We start from the raw sequence: 19,880 nt of genomic DNA, 5'->3' as shown, positions 1-19,880 counted from the left end.
CACTCCCACCAGCAGCCAAACACTCACCCCCACCAGCAGCCACACTCTCACCCCCACCAGCAGCCACACTCTCACCCCCACCAGCAGCCACACTCTCACCCCCACCAGCAGCCGCACTCTCACCCACACCAGCACCCACTCTCTCACTCCCACCAGGAGCTGTCCTCTCACCCCCACCAGCAGCCGCACTCTCACCCCCACCAGCAGCCACACTCTCACTCCCTCCAGGAGCTGTCCTCTCACCCCCACCAGCAGCCACTCTCTCACCCCCACCAGCAGCCGCACTCTCACCCTCACCAGCAGCTCCCTTCTCACTCCCACCAGCAGACACACTCTCACCCACACCAGCAGCCACTCTCTCACCCCCACCTGCAGCCACAATCTCACGCCCACCAGCAGCCACTCTCTCACCCTCACCAGCAGCCACACTCTCACCCCCACCAGCAGCCACTCTCTCACCCCCACCAGCAGCCGCACTCTCACCCTCACCAGCAGCTACCTTCTCACCCCCACCAGCACCCAGTTTCTCACCCCCACCAGCGGCCACACTCTCACTCCCACCAGCAGCCACACTCTCAACCCCACCAGCAGCCACACTCTCAACCCCACCATCAGCCACACTCTCAACCCCACCAGCAGCCACACTATCACGCCCACCAGCAGCCACACTCTCAACCCCACCAGCAGCCAGTCTCTCACCCCCACCGGCAGCCACACTCTCACCCCCACATGCACCCACCCACTCACCCCCACCAGAAGCCATACTCTCACGCCCACCAGCAGCCACACTCTCACGCCCACCAGCAGCTACTCTCTCACCCACACCAGCATCCACTCTCTCACCCCCACCAGCAACCACTCTCTCACCCCCACCAGCATCCACTCTCTCACCCCCACCAGCAGCCTCAGTCTCACCCCAACCACCAGCCACTCTCTCACCCCCATCAGCAGCCACACTCTCATCCCACCAGCAGCCACCCTCTCACCCCCACCAGCAGCCACTCTCTCACCCCCACCAACAGCCACTCTCTATCCCCCACCAGCTGCATCTCTCTCACCCCCACCAGCAGCGACTCTCTCACCCCCACCAGCATCCACACTCTCACCCCCACCAGCAGCCCCACTCTCACCCCCACCTGCAGCCACACTCTCACCCCCACCAGCAGCCTCAGTCTCACCCTCACCAGCAGCTACCTTCTCACTCCCACCAGCAGACACACTCTCACCCCCACCTGCAGCCACACACTCACCCTCACCAGCAGCCAAACACTCACCCCCACCAGCAGCGACTCTCTCACCCCCACCAGCATCCACACTCTCACCCCCACCAGCAGCCCCACTCTCACCCCCACCTGCAGCCACACTCTCACCCCCACCAGCAGCCTCAGTCTCACCCTCACCAGCAGCTACCTTCTCACTCCCACCAGCAGACACACTCTCACCCCCACCTGCAGCCACACTCTCACCCCGACCAGCAGCCAAACACTCACCCCCACCAGCACCCACTTTCTCACCCCCACCAGCAGCCACACTCACTCCCACCAGCAGCCACACTCACTCCCACCAGCAGACACACTCTCACGCCCACCAGCAGCCACACTCTCACCCCCACCAGCAGCCTCAGTCTCACCCCCACCACCAGCCACTCTCTCACCCCCATCAGCAGCCACACTCTCATCCCACCAGCAGCCACCCTCTCACCCCCACCAGCAGCCACACTCTCACCCCCACCAGCAGCCACACTCTCACCCCCACCAGCAGCCACACTCTCACCCCCACCAGCAGCCACACTCTCACCCCCACCAGCAGCCACACTCTCACCCCCACCAGCAGCCGCACTCTCACCCACACCAGCACCCACTCTCTCACTCCCACCAGGAGCTGTCCTCTCACCCCCACCAGCAGCCTCTCTCTCACTCCCACCAGCAGCCGCACTCTCACCCCCACCAGCAGCCACACTCTCACTCCCTCCAGGAGCTGTCCTCTCACCCCCACCAGCAGCCACTCTCTCACCCCCACCAGCAGCCGCACTCTCACCCTCACCAGCAGCTCCCTTCTCACTCCCACCAGCAGACACACTCTCACCCACACCAGCAGCCACTCTCTCACCCCCACCTGCAGCCACAATCTCACGCCCACCAGCAGCCACTCCCTCACCCTCACCAGCAGCTACTCTCTCACCCCACCAGCAGCCAAACACTCACCCCCACCAGCACCCACTTTCTCACCCCCACCAGCAGCCACACTCTCACTCCCACCAGCAGCCACACTCTCAACCCCACCAGCAGCCACACTCTCAACCCCACCAGCAGCCACACTCTCAACCCCACCAGCAGCCACACTATCACGCCCACCAGCAGCCATACTCTCAACCCCACCAGCAGCCACACTCTCACCCCCACCAGCAGCCAGTCTCTCACCCCCACCGGCAGCCACACTCTCACCCCCACCAGCAACCACTCTCTCACCCCCACCAGCAGCCACACTCTCACGCCCACCTGCAGCTACTCTCTCACCCACACGTGCAGCCACTCTCTCACCCCCACCAGCAGCTACTCTCTCACCCCCACAAGCATCCACTCTCTCACCCCCACCAGCTGCCACACTCTCACGCCCACCAGCAGCTACTCTCTCACCCACACGTGCAGCCACACTCTCACCCCCACCAGCAGCCACACTCTCACTCCCTCCAGGAGCTGTCCTCTCACCCCCACCAGCAGCCACACTCTCACCCCCACCTTCAGCCACAATCTCACGCCCACCAGTAGCCGCACTCTCACCCTCACCAGCAGCTACCTTCTCACTCTCACCAGCAGACACACTCTCACCCCCACAAGCAGCCGCACTCTCACCCTCACCAGCAGCTACCTTCTCACTCCCACCAGCAGACACACTCTCACCCCGACCAGCAGCTACTCTCTCACCCCCACCAGCAGCCAAACACTCACCCCCACCAGCAGCCACACTCACTCCCACCAACAGCCACACTCACTCCCACCAACAGCCACTCTCTCACCCCCACCAGCAGCCACACTCACTCCCACCAACAGCCACACTCTCAACCCCACCAGCAGCCACACTCTCAACCCCACCAGCAGCCACACTCTCAACCCCACCAGCAGCCACACTCTCAACCCCACCAGCAGCCACACTCTCAACCCCACCAGCAGCCACACTCTCACGCCCACCAGCAGCCACACTCTCACCCCCACCAGCAGCCAGTCTCTCACCCCCACCGGCAGCCACACTCTCACCCCCACCAGCAGCCACACTCTCAACCCCACCAGCAGCCACACTCTCACGCCCACCAGCAGCCACACTCTCAACCCCACCAGCAGCCACACTCTCACGCCCACCAGCAGACACCCTCTCACCCCCACCAGCAGCCACACTCTCACGCCCACCAGCAGCTACTCTCGCACCCACACGTGCAGCCACTCTCTCACGCCCACCAGCAGCTACTCTCTCACCCCCACCAGCAGCCACTCTCTCACTCCCAGCAACAACCACTCTCTCACCCCCACCATCAGCGCCTCTCTCACCCCCACCATCAGCGCCTCTCTCACCCTCACCAGCAGCTACCTTCTCACTCCCACCAGCAGACACACTCTCACCCACACCAGCAGCCACTCTCTCACCCCCACCTGCAGCCACAATCTCACGCCCACCAGCAGCCACTCTCTCACCCCCACCAGCAGCCACTCTCTCACCCCCACCAGCAGCCGCACTCTCACCCTCACCAGCAGCTACCTTCTCACTCCCACCAGCAGACGCACTCTCACCCCCACCAGCAGCCGCACTCTCACCCTCACCAGCAGCTACCTTCTCACTCCCACCAGCAGACGCACTCTCACCCCCACCAGCAGCCACACTCTCACCCCCACATGCACCCACCCACTCACCCCCACCAGAAGGCACACTCTCACGCCCATCAGCAGCCACACTCTCACCCCCACATGCGCCCACGCTCTCACGCCCACCAGCAGCTACTCTCTCACCCCCACCAGCAGCCACTCTCTCACTCCCAGCAACAACCACTCTCTCACCCCCACCAGCAGCCAGTCTCTCACCCCCACCAGCAGCCACTCTCTCACCCCCACCAGCAGCCACTCTCTCACCCCCACCAGCAGCTACTCTCAAACCCCCACCAGCAGCCACCCTCTCACCCCCACCAACAGCTACTCTCTCACCCCCACCAGCAGCGACTCTCTCACCCCCACCAGCAGCCACTCTCTCACCCCCACCAGGAGCCTCTCTCTCACCCCCACCAGCAGCCACTCTCTCACCCCCACCAGCAGCTACTCTCTCACCCCACCAGCAGCTACTCTCTCACCCCCACCAGCAGCTACTCTCTCACCCCCACCAGCAGCCACACTCTCACCCCCACCAGCAGACACCCTCTCACCCCCACCAACAGCTACTCTCTCACCCCCACCAGCAGCTACTCTCTCACCCCCACCAGCAGCGACTCTCTCACCCCCACCAGCAGCGACTCTCTCACCTCCACCAGCAGCTACTCTCTCACCCCCACCAGCAGACACCCTCTCACCCCCACCAACAGCTACTCTCTCACCCCCACCAGCAGCGACTCTCTCACCCCCACATGCAGCTACTCTCTCACCCCCACCAGCAGCTACTGCCCCATCCCCCTACTACTCCCCCATCCCCTTCAACTCCCCCATCCCCCGACTACTCCCCCATCCCCCGACTACTCCCCCATCCCCCGACTACTCCCCCATCCCCCGACTACTCCCCCATCCCCCGACTACTCCCCCATCCCCCGACTACTCCCCCATCCCCCGACTACTCCCCCATCCCCCTTCAACTCCCCCATCCCCCGACTACTCCGCCATCCCCCGACTACTCCCCCATCCCCGACTACTCCCCCATCCCCCGAGTACTCCCCCATCCCCCGACCACTCCCCCATCCCCCGACCACTCCCCCATCCTCCGACTACTCCCCCATCCCCCGAGTACTCCCCCATCCCCCGACCACTCCCCCATCCCCCGACCACTCCCCCTTCCCCCGACCACTCCTTCATCCCCCGACTACTCCCCCATCCCCCTTCAACTCCCCATCCCCCGACTACTCCGCCATCCCCCGACTACTCCCCCATCCCCGACTACTCCCCCATCCCCCGAGTACTCCCCCATCCCCCGACCACTCCCCCATCCCCCGACCACTCCCCCATCCCCCGAGTACTCCCCCATCCCCCGACCACTCCCCCATCCCCCGACCACTCCCCCTTCCCCGACCACTCCTTCCATCCCCCGACCACTCCCCCATCCCCCGACCACTCCCCCATCCCCCGACCACTCCCCCTTCCCCCGACCACTCCCCCATCCCCCGACCACTCCCCCATCCCCCGACCACTCACCCATCCCCCGACCACTCCACCATCCCCCCACCTCTCCCCCATCCCCCGACCACTCCCCCATCCCCCGACCACTCCCCCATCCCCCTACCACTCCTCCATCCCCCGACCACTTCCCCATCCCCCGACCACTCCCCATCCCCGACTACTCCCCCATCCTCCGACCACTCCCCCTTCCCCCGACCACTCCCCCATCCCCCACCTCTCCCCCATCCCCCGACCACTCCCCCATCCCCCGACCACTCCCCCATCCCCCTACCACTCCCCCATCCCCCGACCACTTCCCCATCCCCCCACCTCTCCCCCATCCTCCGACTACTCCCCCATCCTCCGACTACTCCCCCATCCTCCGACTACTCCCCCATCCTCCGACTACTCCCCCATCCTCCGACTACTCCCCCATCCTCCGACTACTCCCCCATCCTCCGACTACTCCCCCATCCCCCGACTACTCCCCCATCCTCCGACTACTCCCCCATCCCCCGACTACTCTCCCATCCTCCGACTACTCCCCCATCCTCCGACTACTCCCCCATCCCTGACTACTCTCCCATCCCCCGACTACTCCCCCATCCTCCGACTACTCCCCCATCCCCCGACTACTCCCCCATCCTCCGACTACTCCCCCATCCCCCGACTACTCCCCCATCCTCCGACTACTCTCCCATCCCCGACCACTCCTTCATCCCCCGACCACTCCCCCATCCCCCGACCACTCCCCCATCCCCCGACCACTCCCCCATCCCCCGACCACTCCCCCTTCCCCCGACCACTCCCCCATCCCCCGACCACTCCCCCATCCCCCGACCACTCACCCATCCCCCGACCACTCCACCATCCCCCCACCTCTCCCCCATCCCCCGACCACTCCCCCATCCCCCGACCACTCCCCCATCCCCCTACCACTCCCCCATCCCCCGACCACTTCCCCATCCCCCGACCACTCCCCCATCCCCGACTACTCCCCCATCCTCCGACCACTCCCCCTTCCCCCGACTACTCCCCCATCCCCCCACCTCTCCCCCATCCCCCGACTACTCCCCCATCCTCCGACTACTCCCCCATCCCCCGACTACTCCCCCATCCTCCGACTACTCCCCCATCCCCCGACTACTCCCCCATCCTCCGACTACTCCCCCATCCCCCGTCTACTTCCCCATCCCCCGACTACTCCCCCATCCCCCGACCACTCCCCCATCCCCCGACCACTCCCCCATCCCCCGTCTACTCCCCCATCCCCCGACAATCCCCCATCCTCCGACTACTCCCCATCCCCCGGCTACTCCCCCATCCCCCGGCTACTCCCCCATCCCCCGACTACTCCCCCATCCCCCGGCTACTCCCCCATCCCCCGACTACTCCCCATCCCCCGGCTACTCCCCCATCCCCCGACTACTCCCCCATCCCCCGTCTACTCCCCCATCCCCCGACAATCCCCCATCCTCCGACTACTCCCCATCCCCCGGCTACTCTCTCATCCCCCGACTACTCCCCCATCCACTTGACTACCCTCAGCCCTTGACTAATGCTATCCCTCGTCTTTCCCCCATCCCTCTAACTACTCCCCCACCCCTGACTATCCCCTCACCCATGCTTCCCTCCTGATTCTCCCACTGGACACCCCCTGACTACCCCCTCCAACTCTCTGACTATCCTCCCAACCCTGCGATCTCCACCCTCAACCCCCTGGCCACCCCCAAATCCCCGACCACCCTGCTGATCCACTGACCACTATCTCCACCCCACCCGACTACCATCCCATCCCCCTGACCACCTCCAACACTCCGACTACCCTCCTGTCCTCCCGACTACGCCCCTAACCAACATCCCCACTCCCCTGACTACCACCACACCCTGACAACCCCCCACCTTCCCAAGTACCCTCCCCCCTCCCCCAACTACCCTCACTGGCCACCACGCCCCTAACTGATTAACCCTGACTGACCACCCGACCCCTCCCCACTGACCACCCAACCCCTCCCCACTGACCACCTGACCCGTCCCCACTGACCATACGACCCCTTTACCACTGACCACCTGACTCTGCCACACTGACCACCCGATCCCTTCTCCACTGATCAGTCGATCCCCCCACTGACCACCTGTCCCCCTCACTGACCACTCAACCCCCCCGCCCCAGATCACCACACCTCTCCCCGCTGACCACCCAAAAACCCTTCAGCACCCCACACCTCCTGCCTCATCCCACCCCCCACCATCCTACCCACCTACCTTACATAATTACCTTCTCCCTGGCTTCTCAAAGTGACTGGGCCTTTAAACTGACATGCTTTATGGCAGCTGGTGCTGTAAAAAGGGGGTGTGGCTTCCCTGCTCCGACTCAGCTGCATTTGACTGAAGGTCTTGGGGACCCATTGCACCACCCTCACCCTGACCGAGTCGGAAGGTTGGGCGTGAATGGTGCAGCTGCATTTCGGTGTGAGTAGGTCGGAGCGGAGTGACAATCCAACTGTGATTCCCATCTCCACGGAATATAAAATAGTTAATGATTGGCACAATTATATTGATATATAGAAGCTTAATTTTTTTTAAAGAAAGAGGGATATTATATTGTTATATGATTCGTAAAGAGTTATTAACTATTTATACCCATGTATATGCAGAATGGCACATCACTCACCACTGCACTGAGGCCAGGTGCTGAGCAACAATATATCCGTCTACAGTACATGTTGAGATCTGTGAAATACATTTGAAGAAAGCATCAACATTTTGTGTCATAAAGTTTTGAACTTTTGATTATCACCACCTATTGGAAACCTCTGCACAAAGCCTTCTGCCAACTTCCTGCTGGACTCTTCCATGTTCTTTCATACTGAGTGCAGCCTTCCCACTGCATCAGGCAGCCTTCTCCTGCAGCCTGGCTCATCAAAATCCTTCTCTAACTCCTCTGCAGTAGACCCAGTTGTGCACCCTTGCTGCCCAGTGAGTTGGCATCAGGCTATCCTTACCCTTCGCCCTGGCACCTTCAAACTTGTGTCTCACCACCTTGGCAATTGCCCTTCCCGTGATGGCCTCAATAGGGGAATAGCGCTGTTGTACTCTTCCATCGGGATGGCTGCTGCTGAGTTTGTTGCCCACCACCTTCTGTTGCAAGCAAGAGAGAAGTGGATCAATTCATCTCACTCTGAAGCTCACACCATGGCAGGGAGTTTTAACCTAAACAAAAGCAGACAGCTTTGGGTCAGGTTGGGGAGCTTAAAATCTGAGAAGCCTCTTTCTGGACCCATTCCCACATCCGGCACTCCCAATTCCCCCTTGAACTGAGGTAACCAACCCGATCCCAGGAGGTGGGTTCATGCTTTGACTATAATAATGAGGCTGTGATCTCCACTGTCAATCTGCTTTATAACTGTAACCCTGATTAATGGGGTGTCCTCAGTGCTGAGCAGTTTCACCATGCTGAGGAATACAGGATGACTACAGCTCACATCTGTTGCTGTCAGTTCTCTGGGAGAGTAACTCAGCCAGTCCCACTACCCAGCCCTTTCCATGTAGCCCTGCAATTTTGTTTTACTGAGATAATCATCCAATTCTCTTTTGACTGAATCTGTCTCCACCTCACTCTCAGACAGTGGCCAGGATTTCCCACTCCCGATCGCGGAGGGTGTCATGTTCGGCACAAGAGCTAAATCTTGCAAGTAGGCCCAAAACTGTTTTTACGAGGGTGTAGAATGAGGAAGGATTGTGTCAATGGTGGGCTGCGTTCCCTACCACCAAACATCACAAACTTCATTAGCATAAATCAGCATCTCATTATGATGCCTGCTCACCGGAATCATCCCTCCACACTGCATTAACAGCCCACGTCATCGTACGATTAGAACGATGTGTTTCACAACAGGACTTAAATGGCATGTGGCTGGTGACCAGCACTTCACCCCTGACCCCAAGGTGAGTTTGCAAACCTTGCATCGCACTGCACTCGTAGTGGGGGGGGGTCAGCGCCAGGCTTCACAGCCTGCAACGTTTCCGGGGGGCTTCTCAGGCAAGTTTCTATAGCCAGGGCATGGGGGCTGTTACTGCGCTGCAAGGTAAGGGCTCCACTGGGGGACAACGAGCGGTGAAGGTTGCACTGAGAGACATGACTGGGAGTGGGGGGACTATGGTGGCACTAAAGGGCCATCCAACTGAATTGATCGTTCCAAAATGAGGGCAGAGGCACAGCTGAGACAGGTTAGCAGCTGTTCAACTGACTCACAGGGAGCCAGTACAGTGAAGCAATGATGCCCATTCATGCAACACTGACCCCTCAGGGGCAATGATTGTTCCCCTAGTTTTAATCCCTCGTTTGCAGCCTTCAAATTCACCAGAGAATTATAGAACTGCAGAACTAACAAGCTTGAGAACCCCCTTGGACATGTGGCCATTCGCCACTGGGAGGAGAAGCCCCCAGACTCCCTAAATTAACCTCCTGTACTCACTGAACATTAACCCTCGTGTTTATTCCAAACAACACAGTCTTAGAGTGCAGCAATGATCATCCCAGCGTCTGGGCTGAAAGCAGAACATCCAGTCCCCAGGCCGAAGCTGCTGCCAGTCAGTCATGTGGGCTGGAACGGGGGGACTGGGGGTTTCTGGGGCGGGGGACTGGGGGTTTCTGGGGCGGGGGGCTGGGGCGGGGGGGCTGGGGTGGGGGGAGCTGGGGGTTTCTGGGGCGGGGGGGTCTGGGACGGGGGGGGCTGGGGGTTTCTGGGGCTGGGGTGGGGGGGCTGAGGATTTCTGGGGCAGGGGGCTGGGGCAGGGGGGCTGGGGGCTGGGGTGGGGGGGCTGGGGGTTTCTGGGGCGGGGGGGCTGGGGGTTTCTGGGGCGGGGGGTCTGGGGCGGGGGGGCTGGGAGTTTCTGGGGCGGGGGGTCTGGGGCGGGGGGGCTGGGGGTTTCTGGGGCTGGGGCGGGGGGGGCTGGGGGTTTCTGAGGCGGGAGGCTGGGGCGGGGGTGCTGGGGGTTTCTGGGGCGGGGGGCTGGGGGTTTCTGGGGCTGGGGCGGGGGGGGCTGGGGGTTTCTGAGGCGGGAGGCTGGGGCGGGGGTGCTGGGGGTTTCTGGGGCGGGGGGCTGGGGCGGGGGTGCTGGGGGTTTCTGGGGCGGGGGGCTGGGGCGGTGGGGGCTGGGGGTTTCTGAGGCGGGGGGCTGGGGCGGGGGTGCTGGGGGTTTCTGGGGCGGGGGGCTGGGGCGGTGGGGGCTGGGTGTTTCTGAGGCGGGGGGCTGGGGCGGGGGTGCTGGGGGTTTCTGGGGCGGGGGGCTGGGGCGGTGGGGGCTGGGGGTTTCTGAGGCGGGGGGCTGGGGCGGGTGTTGCTGGGGCGGGGGTGCTGGGGCAGGGGGGGCTGGGGGTTTCTGGGGCGGGGGGCTGGGGCGGGGTTGCTGGGGGTTTCTGGGGCGGGGGGGGCTGGGGGGCTGGGTTGGTTGGGGCGGGGACTCTGGGATCTCACTCTGGGATTTCACTCTGGGATTTCACTCTGGGATCTCACTCTGGGATCTCACTCTGGGATCTCACTCTGGGATTTCACTCTGGGATTTCACTCTGGGATTTCACTCTGGGATTTCACTCTGGGATTTCACTCTGGGATCTCACTCTGGGATTTCACTCTGGGATTTCACTCTGGGATCTCACTCTGGGATTTCACTCTGGGATTTCACTCTGGGTCTCTCTCGTCCCATGCTGAGCTCTGTTTCCTTTGCTTATTACTAAGCAGCAGTGGGAGCAGAGACTGGAACTGCATATTGCTCAATCACAGCCTGGGAGCCATTAAGTAATATTTGTGAGTCCGGTTGTTAGTTTGGGTTGTGCACTGTTGCAGATGCTTAATCACAATCCTTCTCCTTCTCACTTCCACTTATCCACATTTGAAAGGATCTGGTCATTTAGTTCTGCCTCATCGAAACAAACCCTGCTCCTGACAAGTAAGTGATATACTTTGTTTTGCATTTTAAAGATCTGTCACTCTAATTGTTTGCTGGGTAAGGTTACATTTTACTTATTTCTGAATATCTTCCCTTTGTAACCTGACATAAATGGGATAAAAAGGGGATTTTCTAACTGGTCAAAAGCTGGGAACAGTGAAGGGGTGGGCGGGGGTCTGGGGGGTCCCAGGTATCCAGATTACTAAAATGTCAATGAATCATACACGGGAGCATGATTTCATCGCGAGAACAGAAACTGGGCTTAAAGAAGGGAAAATGGCAGCTCAACATCCTTGGATATAGAGTTTTCAGGCAGGATAGAGAGGGGGATAGAAAAAGATGGGGGTGTATCATTATTGGTTAAAGAATCAATTACAGCTGTGAGGAGGGGTGATTTGCTAAATGAAGCTCAAATGAGGCCATATGGGATGGAGCTCAGCAATAAAAAAGGGGCAGCCACATTGCTAGGAGTGTACTATAGACCCCCAAATAGTGAAAGGGAGTTAGAAGAGCAAATGTGCAGGCAAATTTCTGAGTGTATTAACAGTAGGACAGCAATAGTTGGAGGCTTCAACTACCCTAATTTCAATTGGGATACGAACAGTGTGAAGGACACAGAGGGCACAAAATTCTTGAACTGCATTCAAGAGAACTTTTTCAGCCAGCACATAACAAGCCCAACGAGAAGGGGGGTGCGCAATTCTAGATTTAATCTTAGGGAATGAAGCTGGGCAAGCGGAGGAAGTAGCAGTGGGGAATCAGTTTGGAGACAGTGACCATAATACAGTTAGATTTAGCATCATTATGGAAAAGGACAAAGATAGAACAGGAGTAAAAGCTCTAAACTGGGGGAAGACAAATTTTACAAAACTGAGGGGTGAACTGGTGTAAGTGGAGTGGATACAGCTACTAGGAGGGAAAACAGTGTCAAATCAGTGGGAGGTATTCAAAAACGAGATTCTAGGGGCACAGTGTAGACATGGTCCCACAAAGAAAAAGGGTGGTAGTGCCAAATTCAGAGCCCCCTGGCTGTCCAGAAGCATACAGGGTAAGATAAAGCAGAAAAAGAGAGTTTATAACAGTTACAAAAAGCTTAATACTTTCGAAAGCATAGAGGAATATAGAAAGTTCAGGGGTGAAATAGAAAAGTAAACTAGGAAAGCAAGGAGAGGATATGAAAAAATATTGGCAAGGTAAAATCAAAGAAAACCCAAAGATGTTTTACCAGTACACTAAGAGCAGGAGAATAACTAAGGAAAGGGTAGGGCCTATCAGAGATGTACATGGTAACTTGTGCTCTGATGCTGAAGATGTGGGCAGGGTTCTCAATGAGCACTTTGTCCCTGTCTTCACTAAGGAGAGGGATGATGTAGACATTCTAGTTAAGGAGGAGGAGTGTGAAATATTAGATGCAATAAACATAATGAGAGAGGAAGTACTGGAGGGACTGGCATCCTTGAAGGTGGATAAATCACCAGGGCGAATGGATTGTATCCCAGGTTGTTAAAGGAAGCCAGGGAGGAAATAGCGAATGCTCTGAGGAGCATCCAATCCTCACTAGATACAGACGAGGTACCGGAGGATTGGAGGTCTGCAAATGTTATACCAATATTTCAAAAGGGCATGAGGGATAGGCCAGAAAATTATGGCTGGTCAGTCTGACTTCAGTGGTGGGAAAATGACTGGACTCAATTCTGAGAGACAGGATAAACTGTCACTTAGAAAGGCACAGATGGATCAGGGATAGTCAGCATGGATTTGTTAGGGGAAGGTGGTGTCTTGCTAACTTAACAGAATTTTTTGAGGAAGTGACAAGAGGATTGACGAAGGTAGTGCAGTGGATGTTGCCTACATGGATTTCAGTAAGGTATTTGACAAGGTAGACTGGTCAGAAAAGCAAGATCCCATGGGATACAGGGGAAGGTGGCGAGTTGGATCCAAAATTGGCTCAGTGACAGGAAACAAAGGGTAATGGTTGATGGATGTTTTTGCGAGTGGAAAGCGGTTTCCAGTGGCATTCCACAGGGCTTGGTGTTGGGGCCCCTGCTGTTTGTCATATATATTAATAGTTAAGTGTGGGAGACATGATGGGGAAATTTGCAGATGATACAAAAATTGGCTACGTAGTTCATAGTGAAGAGGATAGTTGTTGTCTCCAGAATGATATCAATGGTTTGGTTGAGTGGGTGGAAAAGTGACAAATGGGATTCAACCCAGAGAGTTGTGAGGCAGTGCACTTGGGGAAGGTGAACAAAGCAAGAGAATACTCAATAAATGGGTGGATATTGAGAGGGGTAGGGGAAGTGAGAGACCTTGGAGTGCATGTCTACAGGTCCCTGAAGGTGGCAGGATGGGTGGATAAGGTGGTAAAGAGAGCATGTGGAATGCTTTCCTTTATTGGACGAGATATCGAACACAAAGTCAGCGATGTAATGCTGGAACTTTATAAAACACTGGTTAGGCTACAGTTGGAATTTTGTGTCATGAGGGGCCTAGATGAGGTAGACAGGAAAGACTTGTTTCTCTAGCTGAGGGGTCAATTACCATGAGCATAGATTGAAGGTGATTGGTAGAAGGGTTAGAGGGGCCATGAGGAAAAACCTTTTCACCCAGAGTGTGGTGGGGGTCTGGAATTCACTGCCTAAATCGGTGGTTGAGGCTTAAACACTCAACTCATTTAAAAAGCACCTGGATATGCACCTGAAGTGCTGTAACTTGGAAGGCTATGGACCGGGTGCTGGAAAGTGGGATTAGAATGAGGAGCTAGCTTCTTTTTTCTCTTTTCTCGGCTGATGCAGTCACGATGGGCTGAATGGCCTCTTTCTGCACCATAACCTTTCTATGGTTCTATCTCAATTGGTTACAAGAGGCTGGTAAGGAAATGTCAGGTGGAGAGAGGTAATGAAATTGGGAGGAGTTATTGTGGGGCATAACACACAACACTGGCCATCAATCCTACTTTAGTGTCTGTCACCAGTGCTCCCACCAATCCCTGCTCCTTCCTACCGAACCTGATTGATACAACAGGAAGGGGCCATTCTGAACTCCCTTTCAAGGTGTCCATCGACGAATGCTGGACACAAGCCTTGTCCTCACTTCTACTGCAGTATCAGGGTTAAAAGCTCCACTATTCCTTTGTCTTGCTGTCCCATTTCACTGAGAATATTTCTCTTTCTTCTCTCTCAGGTGCCACAGGAGGGCTGACCAAAATCAGCCATCCCTATATCAACAGGCTGCTTTAAGGAAGGTGTTTTGCAGCCTATCAGGATGGTTTAAATGAGACTTGAGTGAAAAAGTGTCCCGTGTCCAACAGGACTGCATGGCTGATTGGTGATTTAGAGAAAAATTGATCCACTGATGTCTATGTGCGGGCTCTCTAACCGATGTTGCTGGGGCAGGAACCTCACACTCTTTTAATTCCTAATCAGTGGATAGCGACATTTTGTCAGTTTGTTGAGAAGTTAATATAATGCAGTTAATAAAGCATATGGTATCTTAGGCTTTGTTAATAGGGGCATTGAGTACAAGAGTAAGGAGGTCATGTTGAATTTGATACTCATTAGGCCTCATCTGGAGGACTGCGTCCAGTTCTGGGCGCCATACTCGATGAAGGATGTGAAGGTATTGGAGAGAGTACAAAGGAGATTCAGAAGAATGATTCCCAGGATGAAGAACTCTAGCTATGAGGATAGATTGGAGACGTTGGGACTGTTTGCCTTGGAGAAAAGAAGGCTGAGAGGGGACTTGAGAGAGGTATTCAAGATCTTGAGGGGTATGGACAGGGTAAGTAGTGGAGGGCACAGATTCAAAATAATTGGCAAAAGGAGTAAATGTGATGAGGAAATTTTTTTTCACCCAGAGGGCAGTTGGAGTCTGGAACGAACTTCCTGAAAGGGTGGTGGGGGCAGGTCGATCGAGGTATTCAAAAGGGAATGGGATTGCTACCCGAAAAGAGAGAATGTGCAAGGTTATGGCAATAAGACAGGGGAGTGGGACTCGGTAGAATGCTCTTTCAGAAAGCCAGTGCAGACTTGATGGGCTGAATGGCCTCCTTTTAGCCTGTAAAGATTCTGTGATTCTGTGATATAAGAAGCACTTCTTCACACAAAGGGTAGTGGAAATCTGGAACTCTCTCCCCAAAAAGCTGTGGATGTGGATAAATAAAAAATTTCAAAACTGAGATTGATAGATTTTTGTTGATAAGGTTATTAAGGGTTATGGAACCAGGGTAGGGAGAATTCTGCTTCCCACTCCTGGGTGAAGTGGGTGGAGTTAAGATACAGAGCAACCATGATCTAGCTGAATGTCAGAACAAGCTGGAAGGGCTGAATGGCCTTCTGTTTCTATATCAATGGGAATGAAATATTTGTTTGATTTGCTGTAGTTTGATCACATGGAGAATTGGGGGTTATTCAACAATCAGACTCCAATGGCTGAGTGTAAGAACTGCAATGAGTGAATATAATGGAAGTCCAGCAGGATAGGATGTGACCATGTCCTATACTCACAGCCTTGGCCTTTCTATCTTTAAATCCTGCTTTTGTGCCTCTTTTCTGTTTTATTATTTAACACCAATATCCTGGCCTCAAGCAACAAGCAATTAGTTATTATCTCATTGCTCTTTGTGGGAGCTAGCTGTGCACTAATTAGCTGCTGTGTTTTCTACATTATAACAGTGATTACACTTCAAAATTACTTTGATGACTGTAAAACTCTTTGGGACACCCTGATGTTGTGAAACGTGTTATAGGAATGCAAATATTCCTTTCTATTTTAGGAAGTTAGTGGTTAAAACGGTTACAAAAGTTTAAACAGCCATTATTGAATTTCAGTAACTGGTCAGTTTTAATTTGCATCATCTGACAATTGATTGCAGTATGTTTTGCAATGTTTCTTTTTTTACAGCAATTCAGGGCTTGTGGGTTCTGCTTTCTCTCACTCTCTCCTTCCTCATATCAATGTCTCGCCCAGACAGAGACATCTGATTGACGGCTGCAATGTTGGAGTGCATGGCTTGAGCTGTGATGCAGAATCCTAGAGCTGAGCTTTCAGCCCCTGCCGGCTTTGTGACATGTCAGCTGTATTCACTTTAGTCTCCATGTTACAGGCAGGGTATCTGGGCATATCAGGAGCTCCCACAAGGACAACAGGATTGATTCACGGGGCAGAATTTTTCGCAGAGCGGGCGGGTGTGTACCTGACCCACTCGAGCGTAAAATAGCATCGTGATGACGTCAGGCAAGTGTCCCGACATCATCGCGCACTCACACAATATTTCAGTCGGCAGGCGTGTGGGAGTCGGAGCTGCATCCACCATCAATGGCCAGTTAAAGCCATTAAAAAGGCAATCGAGCGATTTCACATTCATCACACGGGCAAAACGTGCAGGCGGCCAGCCGACATTTTCACAATCCTCATCCAAGGGCGGGATAAAAAGGGTCAGCAGCATTGCCAGTGTGAGCAGCGAGGAGTTTAGGAGATAGTTTGCTGCTGGTTGTTGTTGGTACTTGCAGCGTCATCTCTGTTTGGGGCTTCATTGTTAGCATTTCCAGGCCTCATTGCTGTCTGCTAGACCCCCGGGGGATTCAGACCGTGTGGACCCTTCCAGGTATCAGACAGTCTTCCCTTACCCTGGTAATGGGGATTGTGGTCTCTGCTGGTGGCACCTGCTCTGAGGAGGAAGAGAGGGGCAGAAGGGAGAGGAGGCCAGGTGTCCCAGTGCAGGTTCTTAGGGGGGGAACCTGTGGGAGGAGAGGCGCAGGCACAATGGGGGCAGGGCCAAGGTGGAAGGGGCCGCAGAAGACGCCACTATCCTGCTGCCAGGGTTTACAGGCGGCGATGCAGCTACCTCAATATGTCCGAGGTGCAATGCCAAAGGAGGCTCCGCCTCTCCAGGGAGACAGTAACTTCCATTTGACAAATTTTTGGGCCTGAGATCAGCTCCAACTGTGTGGGTGGACACCCCATGCCAGTGGCTCTGAAGGTCACAGTGACCCTCAACTTCTATGCCTCCGGCTCTTTCCAGGGCTCAGTGGGAGACCTTGTGGAGTCTCCCAATCAGCTGTCCACAGTTACGTCAAGCTGGTGACAGAAGCTCTGTTCAGATGGGGTAATGACCTGCATGGACGAGGTCAGCCAGGCACAGCGAACCAGAGGCTTCATGGCCATTGCTGGCTTCCCCCGCGTCCAGGGTGCTATAGACTGTACACATGTGGCCATCAAGGCACCAGCGGGTGAGCCCGGTGCCTTCGTCAACAGGAAGGGCTTCCACTCCATGAACGTGCAGATAGTGTGTGATCACAGGATGCAGATTCTACAAGTCTGTGCAAGGTACCCAGGCAGCTCCCATGACGCTTACATCCTCAGACACTCCCAGGTGCCGAGGCTCTTCAGTGCTCCAGCCTGACTGGATGGATAGCTGCTGGGTGACAAGGGCTATCCGTTGAAAAGGTGGCTCATGACGCCTCTCCACCACCCAAGAACAGAGGCCGAGCAGCGTTATATTAGGATCCATGCCCCGACAAGGACAGTGATAGAGAGGACCACAGGTCTTCTGTAAGATGCGCTTCCGATGCCTGGACCGTTCAGGAGGAGCATTACAATACCCCCCAGAGTGGGTGTCACTGATAGTGGTTGCATGCTGCACTCTCCACAATCTGGCACTGGCAAGGGGGGACCCACTGGAGGAAGAGGATCTTGAGACAGCTTCACAGGGCACAGAGGATGAGTCCAGTAGTGAGTCAGAAGAGGAGCATGGTGAGGAGAATGCTGAGGGCGTGGAGCCAGACCTCTGTATCCTTCAGGGAGGCAGGGACACCAGGGACGCCTTGACCCAACTTTCCTTCAGCTCGGCTGCTAAAGATCAGCTCCCACCTCATGCCAGGGCTGCTGCCTCCATCCCAGATGTCTGAAATGATCCTTTCATTTGAACCCAAAGTCCACTCAGTGTCTGTGCAATAAGATTTAGAGCCACTCGCATCCAGCATTACATACTGACACATCCTGCACCAGAAAGAAAAGGTGAGGTGTATTCAGGTCATCAGAACCAAAGCAAATTTAATTTATTGTTACATTGAAAGCATAATGACATACCCATTACTGGTGTTGATGTCCACATTAGCAACATATAAACCAAACATAAATTAACAGAAAATCACCCGTGACCTGTCCCTCTTGTGCTCATGGTGCCTTTAACTTATGTTCACGAGGACTGTGTCTTGGTGCCCCTGCCTCCCTGGCATCGGCATAGGAGGCAGCCTGCCAACTCTGCTGTCCTGTTGGCCTTGATGACCTTGGCGGTTGTCCTCTGGCCAGTGGAGCCTGGGAGGGAGCGGCCAGTGCCACAGCTGGCATCTCCCCAGTCATCGCAGCCTCATCAGATGCCACGGTCACTGGCTGAGGGGTGGAGGAGCTGCTGCCATGATCCAGAGCGCCCTGAGAGGAGCCTGCAGAGATGACAAGCAGCTCGTGTGCCAACGTGAGGTCATTCTGAACCTCCCTGCTCGCCATTGATGGACAGGCACCGAGCTGGGATACTGGGTGCCCCATTCATCTTCCACACTGGCAATGACCAACTGAGGTCAGTACCTGTGTGAGGCCTTGCAGGTCCGAGCGCAACCTCAGGAGCCCCTGATTCCGTTCTTGGATCTGCCTCTCCATGAGAGTCGCCACTCTCTCAAAGGAGGAGGCAGTGTGCTCGCCCATGAGAGTCAACACAGAGTTCATGATCCGCATGTACTTCTCCACATGGAGACCATGGCACACAGAACCTCATGGTTCTTTGCCAAATCCTTCCACACATCCCACTGAACATCCAGTATCTGCCGCCTAATGGACGACTCTAGAGGCTCATCATCAGTTTTCGACTCTGCATCGTCCTGGTCCCCAGCAATCCTCCTACTGCCATCGCCCTGGGCACTCTCTGCCTCCGCCTGCACCTCAAGCGAGTGAGAAGTGCCCTCACCAATGTGCACCAACATTCTGATCACTGATCTGATGCCCACTGAGGTGCTGGTATCTGCGCTGGTGCCTGGTTCAGAGAGCGGGTGTGACCCAGGTGCAAATGAAGCCCGGTGGTCTCCGGTGTCAGGGGTGACCCTTCGGGGTCCGCAGAGCGAATGCCTGCTGGTGAATCTAAGGGAGAACAAGGACATGTCATTAGTTTAAGTCATCACACTGTCACTGTGCATGCCAGGCACCCTGGTGAGACATTGGAGATCTGCATCATGGTGCCCTCGTCTTCCAATGATCAATGAGGACTCCAGGTTTGAGGCTCCCATCAATGAAGAGACTGCACTAGAATGGTTGCACAATCCGAAAGTCTCATCTCTGCGCATTGGCACCCCCGCCCGGTTGCACGGGGAGCATGCCAGCTCTTGAGCTCAAACCTGGTGAGTAGCAGCGGGCTGGGCAGGGCCTCCACCTGTACGTAACTTGTATGATTGGTTATGGCTTGACTTCTGAAAGGACAGAGGAGAATTGATTAGTCCGCTCTCTACCTGCGGCGCCACTGCATCCTGGCCAACCCCACCTGAGGAACGCCTCGCATGGCACACCTGAGTCATGGCCCTCGAGCTGCAAGGCACT

The 19,880-nt window shown here is 55.9% G+C and overlaps 1 protein-coding gene across 4 annotated transcripts in view; it reads left to right on the top strand.

Moving 5' to 3' along the window:
* Positions 1 to 19,880, top strand: part of LOC144695849 (cornifelin homolog A-like) — an 87,252-nt gene that overhangs the window by 22,572 nt on the left and 44,800 nt on the right. The window contains exon 1 of one of the 4 annotated variants that reach the window (XM_078566882.1): positions 11,174 to 11,294. The exons of the other annotated variants lie outside the window; for them this stretch is intronic. The gene's annotated coding sequence lies outside the window, so the exon portion shown is untranslated. Of the gene's footprint in view, positions 1 to 11,173; positions 11,295 to 19,880 lie in introns of those variants that run through there. 4 annotated transcript variants of the gene reach the window in all.

Source organism: Cetorhinus maximus, chromosome 21 (assembly GCF_964194155.1).
Source record: "Cetorhinus maximus chromosome 21, sCetMax3.hap1.1, whole genome shotgun sequence".
Lineage (NCBI taxonomy): Eukaryota > Metazoa > Chordata > Chondrichthyes > Lamniformes > Cetorhinidae > Cetorhinus > Cetorhinus maximus.
Note: the sequence above shows the minus strand (reverse complement) of the source record. Positions and strands in the feature narration are given on the sequence as shown.